The sequence below is a fragment of the Theropithecus gelada genome, chromosome 8, assembly GCF_003255815.1.
Source record: "Theropithecus gelada isolate Dixy chromosome 8, Tgel_1.0, whole genome shotgun sequence".
Lineage (NCBI taxonomy): Eukaryota > Metazoa > Chordata > Mammalia > Primates > Cercopithecidae > Theropithecus > Theropithecus gelada.
The window spans coordinates 131,864,873-131,882,272 of NC_037676.1; positions in this window are offsets into that span (position 1 = coordinate 131,864,873).

Below are 17,400 nucleotides of genomic sequence, written 5' to 3' on the forward strand. Positions count from 1 at the left end.
TAGCCTTTATTATTATTTTTTGAGGGACTGAGAAGTAGCATGTATTGGACATATTGATATCCCTAGCCCCAAAATGAGTATCGTATAGATATCATCTCAGGTAAACATCGTAACAATTTTCCAGGGTAGTTCCTGTTATTGATTGCAGTTTACTAAGGTACAGAGAAGTTGACACCTCCCCAAGTCCTCTTGGTACTTGATAGTAAGTGGTGGAGACAAGATTTGAATCCAAGCCTGCTTGTGGTTAAATCTATCTTTCTGCACTGCATCAAGCTGCTTGGAAGAATCCTTTCGGGGTCCTCATGTTTTGGTAACCCATTTGCTGCTGACACCACTAGGAGACTTGAAGCCATTGCTGAATGACTTCAAGCTGCTTCTTTCTGAAACAGCCTCCTGTTACCCATCTTAGAGACGGCACATGGGGACAGGAAGCAACTGTCCCAGGTTGCCTCTTAAGAGATTAAGTGCAAGAAGCTCCAAGCTGAAATGGGGACATCAGGACAGGGTCCTGACCGCCTTCCGGGCCCCCCTTACTGACCAGTCCCTGAGAGCAGGACTGCACTTCTGGCTGGTGACCTCTGCTAGTGTTACAGGGCCCACTCTTTGCTCCATCTCTCTTGGCCCAGAGCCAGGGGTGGGCTGTGGAAAGACACAAGGGTGGATAAGTCTGAATGGACCCCCCCTCCAATGGTCACACCCCCCAGCCCCAATTCAGTTAAAGATTGCAGGAAGTGGTTTGTCCGTTTAGAAGTCTTCACAGCTCTGAGGCCCTTCTGAGAAATTAACTTGCAGTTCTCTAAAGATAGATTGCGCAAAACGGGAGGGGGCAGCCCCCAAGGACCCTCCAACTGCAATTCTCCTGAGGACTTCCAGAGACTTCTGCCAGTGCCCCCACCCCCACCCCGCCCCCTTGAGCAGCTGCCTGTCCCTGGATGGACCAAATCAACACCCGACTCTTGTGCAAGGCTCGGGTTTCATGTCCCCAGTGAACAAATTCTGTTCTGAAGAGGCGGTGGGGTGGGGAGGCTGAGGAGGGGAGGGGACATCAAAAACAGGGGTAGGGGAGGGGAGGATGGTGGGGGTGGGGTTTTCAGCTGCTCATGTCATTTATTTTCCATGGAATCTTAACTGTAATTTCAAACTGCATCTGGGTTTTCTGAAACTATGTGATTTGACATGAGGTTCACAGAGAGTTTAGGCCTTGCTCCAAACTTCAGCGCTTTCACGCCTAGAAAAACAGGTGGCAGGATCCAGGAAGGCAAAGTGATGTGAAAAAGGAGATACTGCTGTCCCCTGATGGAGGGACATGTAAAGAATTAAATAAGCAATTGGTTTAGCCAGAGTAGAGAGTAGGGACATGGATGCCACTCAAACACTGAAATTTCCTAGCAATCAGACAGAGATGGCCTTGGGAGGAACAAGTCTGTACTTCTTTTGTTTTTTGTTTTTTTGTTTTTTTGTTTTTTTTTTTTTTTTACTTTGGACAGAGTTTTTAAGCAACTGGTTTTGGAAAAAGAAAGTAGTTCTACCAAGAAAGGCTAAAATGGACTTGAAGCTCATATATACCACCAACCTATATCCCCAACCAGCACCCTGATCAGAATTGCTCCTTCATTTACACAGTCCTTAAGATTTATTCCAGTTTTTTGTGGATCTCCTCTCTGGAGTATTGGGGATATAGAGACTGAGACACAGTGAGCTTGGGAGCTAGTGAGAGAGGGGGAAAAGACATAGAGGAAGAGAACCCTGTGGTTCCATACAACAGCATGAGTATTGCAAAGCATAGCTGTGCAGAGAAGGGAGCAACACCCTGAGGGCGATGGGAGCTGTAGGCGGAGACCATCATAGGAGCCTCCTGGAGAGGCTGGCAGTGAGCTGTGTTTGAAAGATGAATTCACCAGGCAGACAGGTAGCCAAGCCCCATTCTGGCATGAGCAAATAGCATGTGCATGGAGACATAAAATAGCCTGGACAATGTGAGTCTGTAATTAGTCAGAGGAAAGGATGTAGGTCACAGTGGAATTGAAGCCCCAGACCCCTGAAGCACTGGGCCATGAAGTCCCAGGGAAAGAGGATCTGCTCTAAGCTCTGAGTAGCTTATTACCCAATCTAGAACTCTAGGAAAGAGGGTACACTGGGGCTTGGACTCCCGCAGTCAAGACCCTCCAGCCACACAGGACTTAAACATCATCACTTCCCCTCCCAAGGCCCAGTCCACTGTGATAGACTTGCCTGCTAGAGATCTCTACCATGTCCATCCCAAAGGCTGACCCCAGAAAGCCACTTGGAGCCTTAGGACAAACTGCGAATCCCAGCCGCCTTTCATCTCTGTCATGTGTGTTTGCCTCCAAAGTCACCAGCCCTCTCAGCCACGGGGCTTCTGTTCTTTCACTCCCTACCAGTTTGCACTATGAGATGATTTGTCTCCTCTGCGCACTCAATGTTCTCACTTTTGCACATTTCCACTATGTCCCCAGAAACTATTTCCCTTAAACCTCAACCTTTCCATCAAATTATAATTCTTTCTTTTCCACCTTCGTAACTTAGATTTGACCTGGCAGCACTAGAGGGAGCTGCCTCCCCTCCTCCCATGGGACCCTTGGAACTGGAAGCTGCCCATTCTCCAGGCCCACATACCTCAAGATAGGAGGTGGAGACAGGAAACCCACCAGAATCAGTGTTTCCACCACCCATTCCTGCATTCCTGCAACCTGGCAAAATCCCAAACCTGAATTAAACTCACAGTCGCCTTCTTTGATCTTCTATTGGGGTGACTGGGCACAGCTGGCGAAAATTCCAGAAGCAGAGAAGCAACACGACATCTCCATCACTCCACAGCAAAAGTCTGTTCAAACATCCAGTCTCTTGGTATCAAGGTTACTGGTCAATTCTTTTTCTTCTGCTAGTTTAGTAGCCTTGTCATTTACTTCCAAGAACTTTTCCTTTCAACTTCCTTAGCTTATCCCTATTATCCTAAAACATAACCTGGCTTTCTGATCCAAAATAAAGTTGAGACCATTAGGTATCCACAACTTAAATTCCTGTCCACCTCTGTCAAAATTAACTATTCCTGTGTCTTCTCCCCTTCTAGTATCAGAAGATGTATTAATTTCGTATTGCTGTTGTGACAAATTACCCCAAACGCAGTGACTTAAAATGACACAAATGTATTCGCTTACATTTCTAGATGTCAGAAGTCCAAAATGAGTTTCACAAGGCTAAAAATCGAAGTGGTCTGCCAACAACAATCAGGCAGACCTGGTTCCTTCAGAAGAGAATCAGTTTCCTGCCTCTTTTGGCTTCAAATGGCTTCCAACATTCCTTGGCTTATGGCTGCTTCGCGCCAGTCTCTGCTCTCATGGTCACATTGCCTGCTCTTCTTCTATAGCCAAATCCCTCTTTGCCTCCCTCTTAGAAGGACAACTTGTGATTATGTTAAAGTCCCAAATAATCCAGAATAATCTCACTATCTTAAGATCCTTAATTTAATCACATCTGCAAAGTTCCTGTTGCATATAAGGTAGCATTCACAGGTTCTGGGGATGGCGATATGTGCATCTTTGAGGGGCCATTATTCAGCCTCTCACAAATGATGCAGTGTGACTGCATCTTCGTGGCCACACCCCCACCTATTCCCCTCAAGATCTCTGCTCCTCCCCCTTTCTAGCCTCTAACGTGGTCTTCCATTCCCTATGAGTTCACTCCCATGAGCCTATAAACATGATCAACTGTTCCATATTAAAATATAAACACTGTCTGGATCTAACATTTTCCTCCAACCTCTCTTTCTACTCTACTTTTTCTTCTAGAACATTCTGGAAAGCATCCTCTTCACTTGCTGTCTCCACTTCTCACCTCCCCCTCCCTAGCCAGATCACTACTATCTCCCTTTTCTCCCACTGCTCCACCAGAACTGCTCTGACAAGTCTCCAGTGACCATGATATTGACAAAACAACGAACATGTTTCCGTCCTATTCTAACTGAAGTCTCCACGCGTTGGACTGTGGACTACTCACAGATTTTCATTTTTGAAACTCTCCTTTGCTTGCTTATGCTCTTCATCTTCTGCTAATCATTTCTTTTCATTATTACTCATAAGTTCCCTCTCCTTTTTCCACTTTTTGAATACTAGAACTGGGTTCTCCCCATAGACACTCTCCTTGGGTAATCTAATCTACTCTCCTTGTTTTAACAACCACCTGTATGCTGGTGTCTTTTACTTATTTATTTATTTTTGAGATGGAGTCTCACTCTCATTGCCCATGATGGAGTGCAATGGCGTGATCTCAGCTCACCACAACCTCTGCCTCCCGGGTTCAAGTAATTCTCCTGCCTCAGCCTCCGGAGTAGCTGGGATTACAGGTGCACAACACCATGACTGGCTAATTTTGTATTTTTAGTAGAGACGGGGTTTCTCCATGTTCATCAGGCTGGTCTCAAACTCCCGACCTCAGGTGACCCACCTGCCTCGGCCTCCCAAAGTGCTGGGATTACAGGTGTGAGCCACCGTGACCAGCCTGCAGGTGTCTTCTAGACTGCATTTCCAGCTCCACCATCTCCCCTAAGTCCTTTCTTCAATTGCCCACTTGATACCTCCAGCTTGATACTCCACAGGCTCCTCAGGATCGTAAAGCTTGTCCATTCTCCTGTGTTTCCAATCTTCATCAAAGTCATCATCAGCTACCCAGTCATCACTTTTCTCCCAATCACCAAATCTTAATGATTTCACTTTTCTAAATGTTTGTTTTCCCTTTTATCTACTGATCTACTGACTTAGTTTAGGATGTTGTACAAAAGCCCCACAGCTGTTCTTACACCAATCTGCTCACCTCTGCCCAGAGCAGATCCATCCTACATGCAGCCTTCAGAGCTGTTTGTCTATTTGATCTCTCTGCTTGAAACATTTTGATTGTCCCACATCACTTTCACAATAAAACCAGAGTAAATACTCTTTATAGTGGAATCTCAACCCTCTCTGACCTTGCCCCCGTCTCTCTTTCCTGCCTCTTATAGTTGTTCTTTAGTTTGTTAACACCAAGATTCTTTTAATTCCCACAAATGTCAGGATGTTTCTTACCTTTCACCATTGCTTATGCTATTTTTTTACACTTCTTTGATGGCAAACCCAATCTTTAAGTATGGGCTTAGATCACACCTCTTATGAGAAACCATCTGTAAATCCCCAGGCCTTCCTGTGAACTCACCTACTGCCCTCTACGTTTCTCTGCCAGCACTTAGCACATTACTGAACTGAGGAAATAGAAGCATTTAGATGAGAAAGTCTACATATTCTCTTCTCTTTCCAGCTTCTGTCCCTTTTTTCTCTTTCCCTTACAGCAAACCACAAAAGAGGAGTCTAGTTCACTGCATTGTTTGAAACTCTTCAATCAAGTGGTGCTCTCCATCACTTCCAGAATAAAGCCAGGAAATACTTCCTACACTGTAATAGAAAGCTCTCAGGTCAGATCTACCTCTTGGAATCTCTCCTACCTCACTGGCCATTTCTATTCTGCCCCTTTGCTGATCTATCTCGTCACCATAAACTTTATTTCTCTATAACAGTTTTATTTCTCTATAACAGTTTTATTGAGACATAATTCTCTATAACAGTTATTGAGACATAATTCACACACTGTACAATTCACCTATTTGACATGTACAATTCAGTGATGTTTAGTATACTCACAGATATGCACAACCATGAGCACAGCCAATTTTAGAATACTTTCACCAATTCAAAAGGACATCCCATGCCCTTTAGCTATTACCCTCTTATCTCCCTACTCCCCCTAGCCCTAAGCAAGCACTAATCAGCTTTCTGTCTCTATAGATTTGCCTATTCTTTCCATTTCACACAAATTGAATCATTTAAGATGTAGTCTTTTTGTGACTGGCTTCTTTCATTTAGCATAATGTTTTCAATGTTCGTAATGTTGTGGCATGTATCAATACATGATTCCTTTTCATGGCTAAATAGTATCCCATTTTATGGGCATACCATATTTTGTTTATCCATTTTTCAGTTGATTAGGACTTCCTTGTTTGGGCTGTTATAAATAATACTGCTATGAACATTTGTGTACAAGTCTTCCTGCAGGCATATGTTTTCATTTATCTTGGATATATAGCTAGGAGTGGAATTGCTGGGTCACATAGTAACTCTGTGTTTAACCATTTGAGAAACTGCCAGACTATTTTTCAAAGTGACTGCACCATTTCACATTCCTGACAGCAGTACACAAAGCTTCCAATTCCTCCATATTCTCACCAACACTTGAAATTGTTTGTTTAAATTTTAGTCTTTCTAGTGGATATGAATGCCTATCTCATTGTGGTTTTAATTTACATTTCCCTGATGACTAATGATGTCAAGCACCTTTTCATGTGCTTACAAGCCATTTGTATACCTTATTTGGAGAAATGTCTTCCTAGATCCTTTGCCCATTTTTAATTATATTATTTGGCTCTTTATTATTGAGTTTAAGAGTTCTTTATATAGTCTAGATACAAGTTCTTTGTCAAATTTATGACTTGCAAATATTTTCCTCCATTCTTGTCTTTGCACTTTCTTGATTGTGTCCTTTAGAGCATAGCAATTTTTAATTTTGTTGAAGATTCATTTATCTCATTTTTCTTTTCTTGCTCATGCTTTTGGTGTTGTATCTAAGAATTCATTGCCAAATTAGAGGTCATGATGATATATTTGTACATATCTACAGCTCACATCTTCTAAGAGCTGTATAGTTTTAGCTCTTATGCTTAGGTCCTCAATCCACTTTGAGTTAACTTTTAATACAGTGTGAAATAAGGACCAAATTTTACTCTTTTGAGCAGGGATATCCAGTATTCCTATGAAAGACTACTCTTTCTCCTATTGAATGATCTGGGCATCTTTGTTGAAAACCAGTTGATAACAGATACATGGATTTATTTCTGGACTCTCAATTTTATTTCATTTGATCTACATGTTTGTACTTATACTGGTGCCACACTCTCTTGACTACTGATGCTTTGTTGTAAGTTTTGAAATCAGTAAGTGTGAATCCTTCAACTTTGTTTTTATTTTTCAAGATTGTTTTCATAATTCAAGATCCCTTGAAATTCCATATGAATTTCTGGATAAGCTTGTCAATTTCTACAAAGAAGCTAGCTAGGATTCTGATAAGGATTCCACTGAATCTCTAGATCAATTTGAGGAGTATTGCCATCTTAACAATACTCTTACATGCCACAAATATAAAATATTTTTTATTTATTTTAATCTTTAAACTCTAAAAAATTTAAAAAATTTTGTAGTTTTCAGAGCATAAGTTTTGTGCTTCTTTTGTTAAATATATTACTAAAGGTTTTATTCTACTTTATTATCAACTTTTAAGTTCCAGGGTAAATGTGCAGGATGTGTAGATTTGTTACATAGGCAAATGTGCGCCATGGTGGTTTGCTGCACAGATCAGCCCATCACCCAGGTATTAAACCCAGCACCCATTAGCTGTTCTTCCTGATGCTCTTCCTCCCCAACCCCAACAGGCCCCAGTGTGTGTTGTTCCCCGGTATGTGTCCATGTGTTCTTATTGTTCAGCTCCCACTTATAAGTCAGAACATGTGGTGTTTGGTTTTCTGTTCCTGCACTGGCGTGCTGAGTATAACAGCTTCCATGTCCCTGCAAAGGACATGATCTCATTCCTTTTTATGGCTGCATAGTATTCCATGGTGTATGTGTACCACATTTTCTTTATCCAGTCTACTGTTGATGGGCACTTGGATTGATTACATTTCTTTGTTATCGGGAATAGTACTGCAATGAACATACACATGCATGTATACTTATAATAGAGTGATTTATATTGCTTTGGGTATATACCCAGTAATGGGATTGCTGGGTCAAATGGTATTTCTGTTTCTAGATCTTTGAGGAATCACCACACTGTCTTCCACAATGATTGAATTTACATTCCCACCAACAGTATAGAAGCATTCCTTTTTCTCTACAACCTTGCCAGCATCTGTTTCTTGACTTTTTGTAATAGCCATTCTGACTGGTGTGAGATAGTGTCTCATTGTGGTTTTGATTTGCATTTTTCTAATGATCAGTGATGTTGAGCTTTTTTTCATATGTTTGTTGGCTACATGAACGTCTTCTTTTAGAAGTATCTGTTCATGTCCGTTGCCCACTTTCTTTTTATACATATATATTTCCATGGGTTTGGGGGGAACAAGTGGTATTTGGTTACATGAGTAAGTTCTTTTTTTATATTATACTTTAAGTTCTAGGATACATGTGCACAACGTGCAGGTTTGTTAAATAGGTATACCTGTGCCATGTTGGTTTGCTGCACCCATCAACTCGTCATTTACATTAGGTATTTCTCCTAATGCTATCCCTCCCCCAGCCCCTCACCCCGACAGGCTCAGGTGTGTGATGCCCCCGCCCTGTGTCCATGTGCCCTCATTGTTCAACTCCCACCTATGAGTGAGAACATGCGGTGTTTGGTTTTCTGTCCTTGTGATAGTTTGCTTAGAATGAAGGTTTCCAGCTTCATCCATGTCCCTGCAAAGGACATGAACTCATCCTTTTTTATGCCTTTGCCCACTTCCTAGTGGCATTGTTTGTTTTTTCTCTTGTAAATTTGTTTAAGTTCCTTGTAGAGTCTGGATATTACACCTTTGTCAGATGAATAGATTGCAAAAATTTTCTCCCATTCTGTAGGTTGTCTGTTCACTCGGATAATCATTTCTTTTGCTGTGCAGAAGCTCTTTAGTTTAATTAGATCTCACGCATCAATTTTTGCCTTTGTTGGAGTTGCTTTTGGCATTTTCGTCATGAAATCTTTGCCTGTGCCCATATCCCGAATGGTATCACCTATATTTTTTTGTAGAGTTTTTGTAGTTTTGGGTTTTACGTTTAAGTCTTTAATCCATCTTGAGTTAATTTTTGGATAAGGTACAAGGAAGGGGTCCAGTTTCAATTTTCTGTGTATGGCTAGCCAGTTCTCCCAGCACTGTTTATTAGATAGGGAATCCTTTCCCCATTACTTGTTTTTGTCAGGTTTCTCAAAGATCAAATGGATGTGGGTGTACAGTCTTATTTCTGAGTCTTCTATTCTATTCCATTGTTCTATGTGCCTGTTTTTGTACCAGTACCATGCTGTTTTGGTTTCTGTAGCCTTGCAGTACAGTTTGAAGTTGGGTAGTGTGATGCCTCCAGCTCTATTCTTTTTGCTTAGGATTGTCTTGGCTATATGGGCTCTTTTTCGGTTCCACGTGGATTTTAAAATCGTTTTTTTCCTAATTCTGTGAAGAATATCAATGGTAGCTTAATGGAAATAGCATTGAATCTGTAAATTACTTTGGGCAGTATGGCCATTTTCACAATATTCTTTTTGGTACTTTTTTCTTTCCTTCCTTCTTTTTTCTTTCTTTCTTTCTTTTTTTTTTTTTTTTTTTTTTTTTTTTTTTTTTTTTTTTTTTTTTTTAGATACGGTCTCACTTTGTCACCCAGGCTGAAGTGCAGTGGGGCAGTGTCAGCTCACTGCACATCCTGAGCTTAAACAATCCTCCCATGTCAGCCTCATAAGTAGCTGGAACTACAGCCCTGCACCACCATGCCTGGCTAATCTTTTGTATTTTTTGTAGAGACAGGGTTTTGCCATGTGCCCAGGCTGGTCTCAAACTCCTGAACTCCAGCGATCTGCCTACCTTGGTCTCCTAATGTGCCAGGATCACAGGCATGAGCCACTGAGTCCGGCCTTGTATTTTTAGTAGAAATGGGGTCTCACCATGTTGTCCAGGCTGGTCTCAAACTCCTGGCCTCAAGCGATACACCCACCTTAGCCTCCCAAAGTGCTGGGATTACAGGTGTGAGCCACTACACCAGCGTATTCTTTTTGATACTATTATAAGTGAAATTGCTTTATAACTTTCCATTTCAAATTGTTTATTGCAAGTGTTTTAAAATATAACTTGTGTATATTTATCTTGTATCTTGCAACCTTAGTAAACTCATTTATTGGTTCTCATAGTACTGTCCTTAAGATTATATATATACAAGGTCATGCCATTTGAAAATAGAGACAATTCTACTTTCTCCTTTTCTATCTGGATATCTTCTATTTTTCTTCTTGACCAGTAATTATGGTTAGAACCTCTAGTACAATGTTGAATAGATTTTTCAAAAGCAGATATTGTTTCCTTGTTTCCAACCTTAAAGAGAAAGATTTCAGCCTTTCACTATTAAGTATAACATTAGCTATGTGTTTTTTATAAATGGGCTTTATCAAGTTGAGAAACTGTACTTCTAGTCCTAGTTTGTCAAATATTTTTATCATGAAAGGGTGTTTGAATTTGTCACATGTTTTTCTGTATCTGCTGTGATATCATATGGTTTTTGCTTTGTATTTTATTGATATGGTGTATTACATTAACTAATTTTCATATGTTAAACCAACTTTGCATTCCCAGGATAAATCCCACTTTGTCATGGTGCATAATTCTCTTGAAATGTTTTGTGAAATAGTTTGTGAATAGGTTGTTGAGAATTTTTGCATCCATATTCAAAAGAGATATTGGTCTGTATTTTTCTTTTTTGTGATATCTTTGTCTGGTTCTAGGATCACGGTAATACTGGCCTCATAGAATCAATTTGGGAGTGTTCTTTCCTCTTATAATTTTTAGAGGAGTTTGTAAAGAATTGGCATTAATTATTCTTTAAATGCTTAGTAGAACTTACCAGTGAAGGCAACCAAATCTGGGCTTTTCCTTGGGTGTGGTTTCTTAAATGGTTTATTGAAATAAAATTTACATAATATAAAGTTATCTTAATTTTGTTAGGATGAATAAATTCAGTGACATTTAGAATGTTAACAATGTTGTGCAACCACCATCTCTATCTAATTTCAAAATATTTCCATCATTCCAAAATAGAACTTCTTAACCATAAAGCAGTTTCTCTACAGTCCCAGGAAACCATCAATCTACATTCCATGTCTAATGACTTATCTATTATATATATTTCATATAAGTGGAATGAAACAATATGTAGACTTTTGTGTCCAGCTTCTTCACTTAGCATAAAGCTTTCAAGGTTCATCCATGTTGTAGTAAAAATCAGAACTCCATTTCTTTTCATAGCTAAATAATATTCTACTGTACATATATACCACAATTTGTTTATCCATTCTTCTGTTGAGGATTATTTGGGCTATTTCTGCCTTTGGCTATTGTGAATAGTGCTGCTATAAACATGCATGTACACGTATTTTTTTGAGCATGTGTTTTCAATTCTATTGGGTATACACATAGGAGTAGAATTCCAGGGTCATGTGGTAATTCCATGTTTAACTTTTTGAGGAACCACCAAGTTGTTTCCATGGTGGTTAAAACATTTTATTTTTCCACCTGCAGTATATGAGGGATCCAATTTCTTCACTGTCTCACCAACATTTATTATTTGCAGGAGGTGGAGTGTTTGTTTTTATTACAGTTATCCTAGTGGGAGTAAAGTACTACCTCATTGTTTTTATTTGCATTTTTATAATGAATAATGTATTAGTCCGTTTTCACACTGCTATAAAGAACTTCCCAAGACTGGGTAACTTATAAAGGAAAGAGGTTTAATTGACTCATAGTTCCACATGGCTGGGGAGACCTCAGGAAACTTACAATCATGGCAGAAGGGGAAGCAAACATGTACTTCTTCACAAGGTAGCAGGAAAGAGGAGTGCCAAGCAAGAGGGAAAAACCTGTTATAAAATCATCAGATCTCATGATAACTCACTATCATGAGAACAGCATCACGGGGGTAACAACCCCCATGATTCAATTACCTCCCCCTGGGTTCTTCCTACAGCACGAGGGGATTACGGGAACTACAATTCAAGATGAGATTTGGGTAGGGACACAGCCAAACCATATCATTCCACCCCAGCCCCTCCCAAATCTCATGTTCTCACATTTCAAAACACAATCATGCCTTTCCAATAGTCTCCCAAAGTCATAACTCATTCCAACATTAACTCAAAAGTCCAAGTCCAGGGTCTTATCTGAAACAAGGCAAGTCCCTTCTGCCTATGAGCCTATAAAATCAAAAGCAAGTTAGTTACTTCCTAGATACAATGGGGGTACAGACATCGGGTAAATACACCCATTCTAAATAGGAGAAATTGGCCAAAACAAAGAAGCTAAAGGCCTCGTGCAAGTCCAAAACTGAGGACAGCAGTCATTTAACCTTAAAGTTCCAAAATGACTTCCTTTGACTCCATGTCTCACATCCAGGTCACATTTATGCTAAAGGTGGGCTCCCATGGCCTTGGGCAGCTTGGTCCCTGTGGGTTAGCAGGGTACAGCCCTGTCCCCAGCTGCTTTCATGGCTGACGTTGGGTGTTGGTGGCTTTTCCAGGTGCACAGTGCAAGCTGTCAATGGATCTACCATTCTGAGGTCTGGAGGATGGTGGCCCTCTTCTCACAGCTCTACTAGGCAGTGTCCCAGTGGGGACTCTGTGTGGGGGCTCCAACCTGACATCCACACTGTCTTAGCAAAGGTACTCCATGAGGGCTCCACCACTGCAGCAGACTTCTGCCTGGACATCCAGGCATTTCCATACATCTTCTGACATCTAGGAGGAGGTTCCCAAACCTCAGTTCTTGACTTCTGTGCACCCACAGGCTCGACACCACATGGAAGCCACCAAGGCTTGGGCTTGCACCCTCTGAAGTAATGGCCCAAACTGTACGTTGGCTCCTTTTAGCCACAGCTGGAGGTGAAGCAGATGGGATGCAGGATACCACGCCCCAAGGCTGCATAAAGCAGGGTGGCCCTGGGAATGGCCCAGTAAAGCATTTTTCCCTCCTTTTCCCTGTAATGGGAGGGGATGCTGTGAAGGTCTCTGACATGTCCTGGAGACATTTTCCCCATTGTCTTGGTGATTAACATTTGGTTCCTCATTACCTATGCAAATATCCTCAGCTGGCTTGAATTTCTCCCCAGAAAATCTGGTTTTCTTTTCTGTCACATTATCAGGCTGCAAATTTTCCAGACTTTTATGCTCTGCTTCCTCTTGAATGCTTTGCAACTTAGAAATTTCTTCCTCCAGATACCCTAAATCATCTGTGTCAAGTTCAAAGTTCCACAGATCTCTAGGGCATGGTCAAAACACCTCCAGTCTCTTTTCTAAAGCATAACAAGAGTCAGCTTTATTTCAGTCCCCAACAAGTTTCTCATCTCCATCTCAGCTTGGGCTGAGATGGAGATGAGATGAGGAACTTGTTGGGAACTGAGACCATCTCAGCCTGGGCTTCATTGTCCATATCACTATCAGCATTTTGGTCAAAGCCATTCAACAAGTCTCTAGGAAGTTTCGAACTTTTCCACATTTTCCTGTCTTCTTCTGAGCCCTCCAAACTGTTCCAACCTCTGCCTGTTACCCAGTTTCAAAGTTGCTTCCACATTTTCAGGTATCTCTACAGCAGTGCCCCTTTACTCCTGGTACCAATTTAGTGTATTAGTCCATTCTCACACTGCTATAAATAACTGCCCAAGACTGGGTAATTTGTAAAGGAAAGAAGTTTAATTGACTCACAGTTCAGCATGGTTGGGGAGGCTTCAGGAAACTTACCATCATAGCAGAGGGGGAAGCAAACACATCCCTGTTCATAAGGCAGCAGGGGAGAGAAGAGTCAAGCAAAGGGGAAAAGCCGCTTATAAAACCACCAGATCTCGGGTTAACTCACTCACTATCATGAGAACAGCAGCATGGAGGTTAACTGTCCACCTTGTTCAATTACCTCCATGAGGTCCCTCCCACAACATGCATGTGGGGATTATGGAAGATACAATTTAAGATGAGATTTGGGTGGCACACAGCCAAGTCATATCAAATAACAATATTAAACATCTTTTCATGTGTTTATTGGTCATTTGTAAATCTTTTAAAGAAATGTCTATTCAAGTCCTTCGCTTATTTTTTTAATAGAGTGTTTGGGCTTTTTTTGTTTTATCTATATCCTCTTGGGTCAGTTTCAGTAGTTTCTGACTTTCTAGGAATTTGTCCATTTCATGCAAGTTGTATAATTTATTGGAAAACAATATTTTTTTATTTCTAGAAGGTCAAAAGTAGTATCTCCTCTTTTATTTCTAATTCTAGTAATTTGAATTTTCACTAATTTTTTGGTCAATTTAGCTTAATATTTCTTAATTTTGTTAATGTGTTTAAAGAACTAGCCACTCTGTTGTTTAGTTTCCATAAATTTGTGAGTTTCTCAAATATAAGAAAATTCTTTCTTTTATTGATTTCTAATTTCATTTCATTACAGTTAAGGAAGACAGTTTTTATTATTTCTATACTTTCAAATTTATTGAGGTTTGTGTTATGGCCTGGCATAGGATGTGTCCTTCACTTGAAAGGAAGATATATTCTGCTGTTGTTAGGTGGCGTGCTCTACAGGGTTCTGTTTGGTCTAGCTGGTTTATTGTGTTGTTAAATTCTTCTCTTTCCTTCTTGATCTTCTGCTACTTGTTCAATCCATTACCAAAAGTGTGATATGGAAGTCCCCAACTACTGTTTTTTATTATCTATTTCTTCTTTATTTCTGTCAGATTATACTTCATGTATTTTGCTGCTTTCTTGTTAGATACATATATGTTTATAATGGTTACATCTTTCTGATGAATTGAACTTTTTATTATCATAAAATATGCCTCTATATCTCCAGTAAACTTTGTTGTTTTAAGGTCTATTTTGTCTGATGAACATGCTAGCTTTCTTGTCATCACTGTGTACATGATATATCTTTCCATTTACTTTCAATGTATTTTATTTATTGTTTTGATTTTTCAGAAAGGGCCTTGTTCTGTTGCCCAGGCTGAAGTGCAGTGGTGTGATCTTGGCTCAATGCAGCCTCAACCTCCTGGGCTCAAGCAACCCTCCCACCTCACCGCCTGAGTAGCTGGGACTACAACCAAGTGTGCCACCATGCCTAGCACGTTTTTTTTAGAGACAGGGTCATCCTATGTTGCCCAGCTGATCTCAAATTCCTAGATTCAAACAATCCTCTTGCCCAGCCTCCCAAAGTGTTGGGATTATCGGCACAAGACACTGCATCCAACCGTCAATTTATTCCTGTCTTTAAATCTAAAGCATATCTCCTATAGACAGCATAACTGAGAACTTTTTTTATCCAGTCTGATAGTGTTTACTTTTGATTGGATTGTTTAATTTATTCACCTTTTACGATACTAATGTAGTTGGATTTATGTCTGCCATTTTACTTTCTCTTTTCTATATGCCTCATGTCTTTTTTGATTCTCTATTCCTCCTTTACTGCTTCCTTTTGCACTAAGTTAATATTTTCTAATATAGCATTTTCATTTCTTTAATTATATTTTCTACTGTTTTTACTGGTTGCTCTAGGGCTTACCATATATATACTTTAACTTACCAAAACAACTTCAGATTTATACTAATTTAATTCCAACAAGATACAGAACTATTACTCCTATATAGCTTTATTACCTTCTTCTCCTTTGTGCATTTTTATTATGCATATTACATATATAAACATTACCAACTCAGCAATACATTGTAATAATTATATTATTACTTCATATAATTTCATGTCTTTTAAAGACATTTCCTTTTAAATTTATTTGCAAGAATATTAAATTTCTATGCGTTATAGGCACAAAAAGCATTATATTCAGATTGTTTCATATGGTTTTATAAAACATTAGTTACAAGAAGAAAGGCAGAAGTTGCATTCTTAGGCTAATCAAATCAAATTCAGGCTCCTTTGAAGGTATAGTTCTGAATGTCAGTGTTTAAGGTTTGTTCTGACCACAGGAGGGTTCTTCCCAGCTATTTCTTCCCTGTTTCCCTCTCTGGGAAATTAGCCAGCCTACAGTTGAGCCTATAACACCCATGAATCTATTAATCTCCCAATTACCTTTCACTGCAACTTTCACTATTTTTGAAAGCGCCCTTGGGCTTGAACTTCTCTGCACTCTGTTGCAAATGAAGCAAGTTCCTTCAGTCAGAGATTTGGAACTCTCTGCGTCTATAGCTTGTTTTCCCCCTGGTATAACTTTCTGAGCCAAGCCCTGGTACTAGGGATGGGGATGATGGTGTGCTTCTCTCTGAGTAACAGCTCCACTTTAGGAGCTGAGTGCTGAGTCAGTTGGGGAGGGGCCATCAGCCCCAGATCCCTTTGGCTTGCCCTTCTCCACATGGAATCCTTGCCCCCAATTTTGAGCAAGGGGCCCAAGTTTTCTCAACAGCACTACTCCCAAGGTAAAGCCTCCATTCCATAGTTGAGGCTGGATGGAAGAAGGGAACCCCCCAGCTCCCAGCTGTACTTGCCCAGAACCTGGCCTCAGCAACAGGTAGCTGGGAGCAGAATGAGAAATGCTTATATCCTATCTCCCCAAGGGAATATAGTCCTCCAGCTTGGAATTAGGAGAGAGGGTCCTGGGTTTTGGGCTATACCAGTCTGGAGTATATGGTACATCTTGCTGAGCTGGAACTGGGGAGACAGAATGCAGGTCTTGGCTCAACTAGCACAGACTCTCATGGTTCTTATTGAGTTTAGTATATTTTCTTAAATAAATGTTTTTTTCATTTACTGTATGTTCTTAGAGCCATTTCCAGAGACTTTAAATGCTTGGGAGAATCTTAAATAATTTTCAACAAGTTTTGCTGGGGATAAGGTCTATGGAGGTGGTCACATCATTATGGAGAAACCTCAGCACAAACTTCAAAAGATAAAGTGCCCTGGAGCTCATTCTCTAGACACATTCTCATTTTCTGTATCTAGACACACTCCCTTGATTATTTCATCCAGTTGTGTGGCTTGATATATTATCTATATGTAGACCTAAATTGCAAGCCTGGTTGTCACCCCTGAATTACAGATTCTCATACCAACTGCCTGCTCGACTAGGATGTTAATAAGCATTTCAAACTTAAATCCAAATTTGAACTTCTCCTATCTCTCCTAAATCTGCTGCTCCCACAGCCTTCTTTATTCCATTAAATTATTTCCATTTCTCAGGCCATGAAGTCAACTTTGGCTCTTCTCCACCTCTGAGATTTCACATTTATTCTACTAGGAAATCATGTAGCTCCACCTTCAAAATAAATCCAGAATCTGCCCATTTTTGACCACCTCCATTATTATCACCTTATTTGAAACCATTATTAGCTCTCAACCAGATTGTTTAAATAACCTTCTATTTAATAGTATAGGCTGTTTCTACCCTTGTTCTCCTCCAGTTCTTTCACCACAACACAACCGGAGCAATTCTATTATAAAAATAAGTCCATTTATATCACTTCTTTTCTTAGAACCCTCCAACAGTTTTCCATGTCACTTAAGGTTAAAAAAAAAAGTCATTTTAATAGTCTACAAGG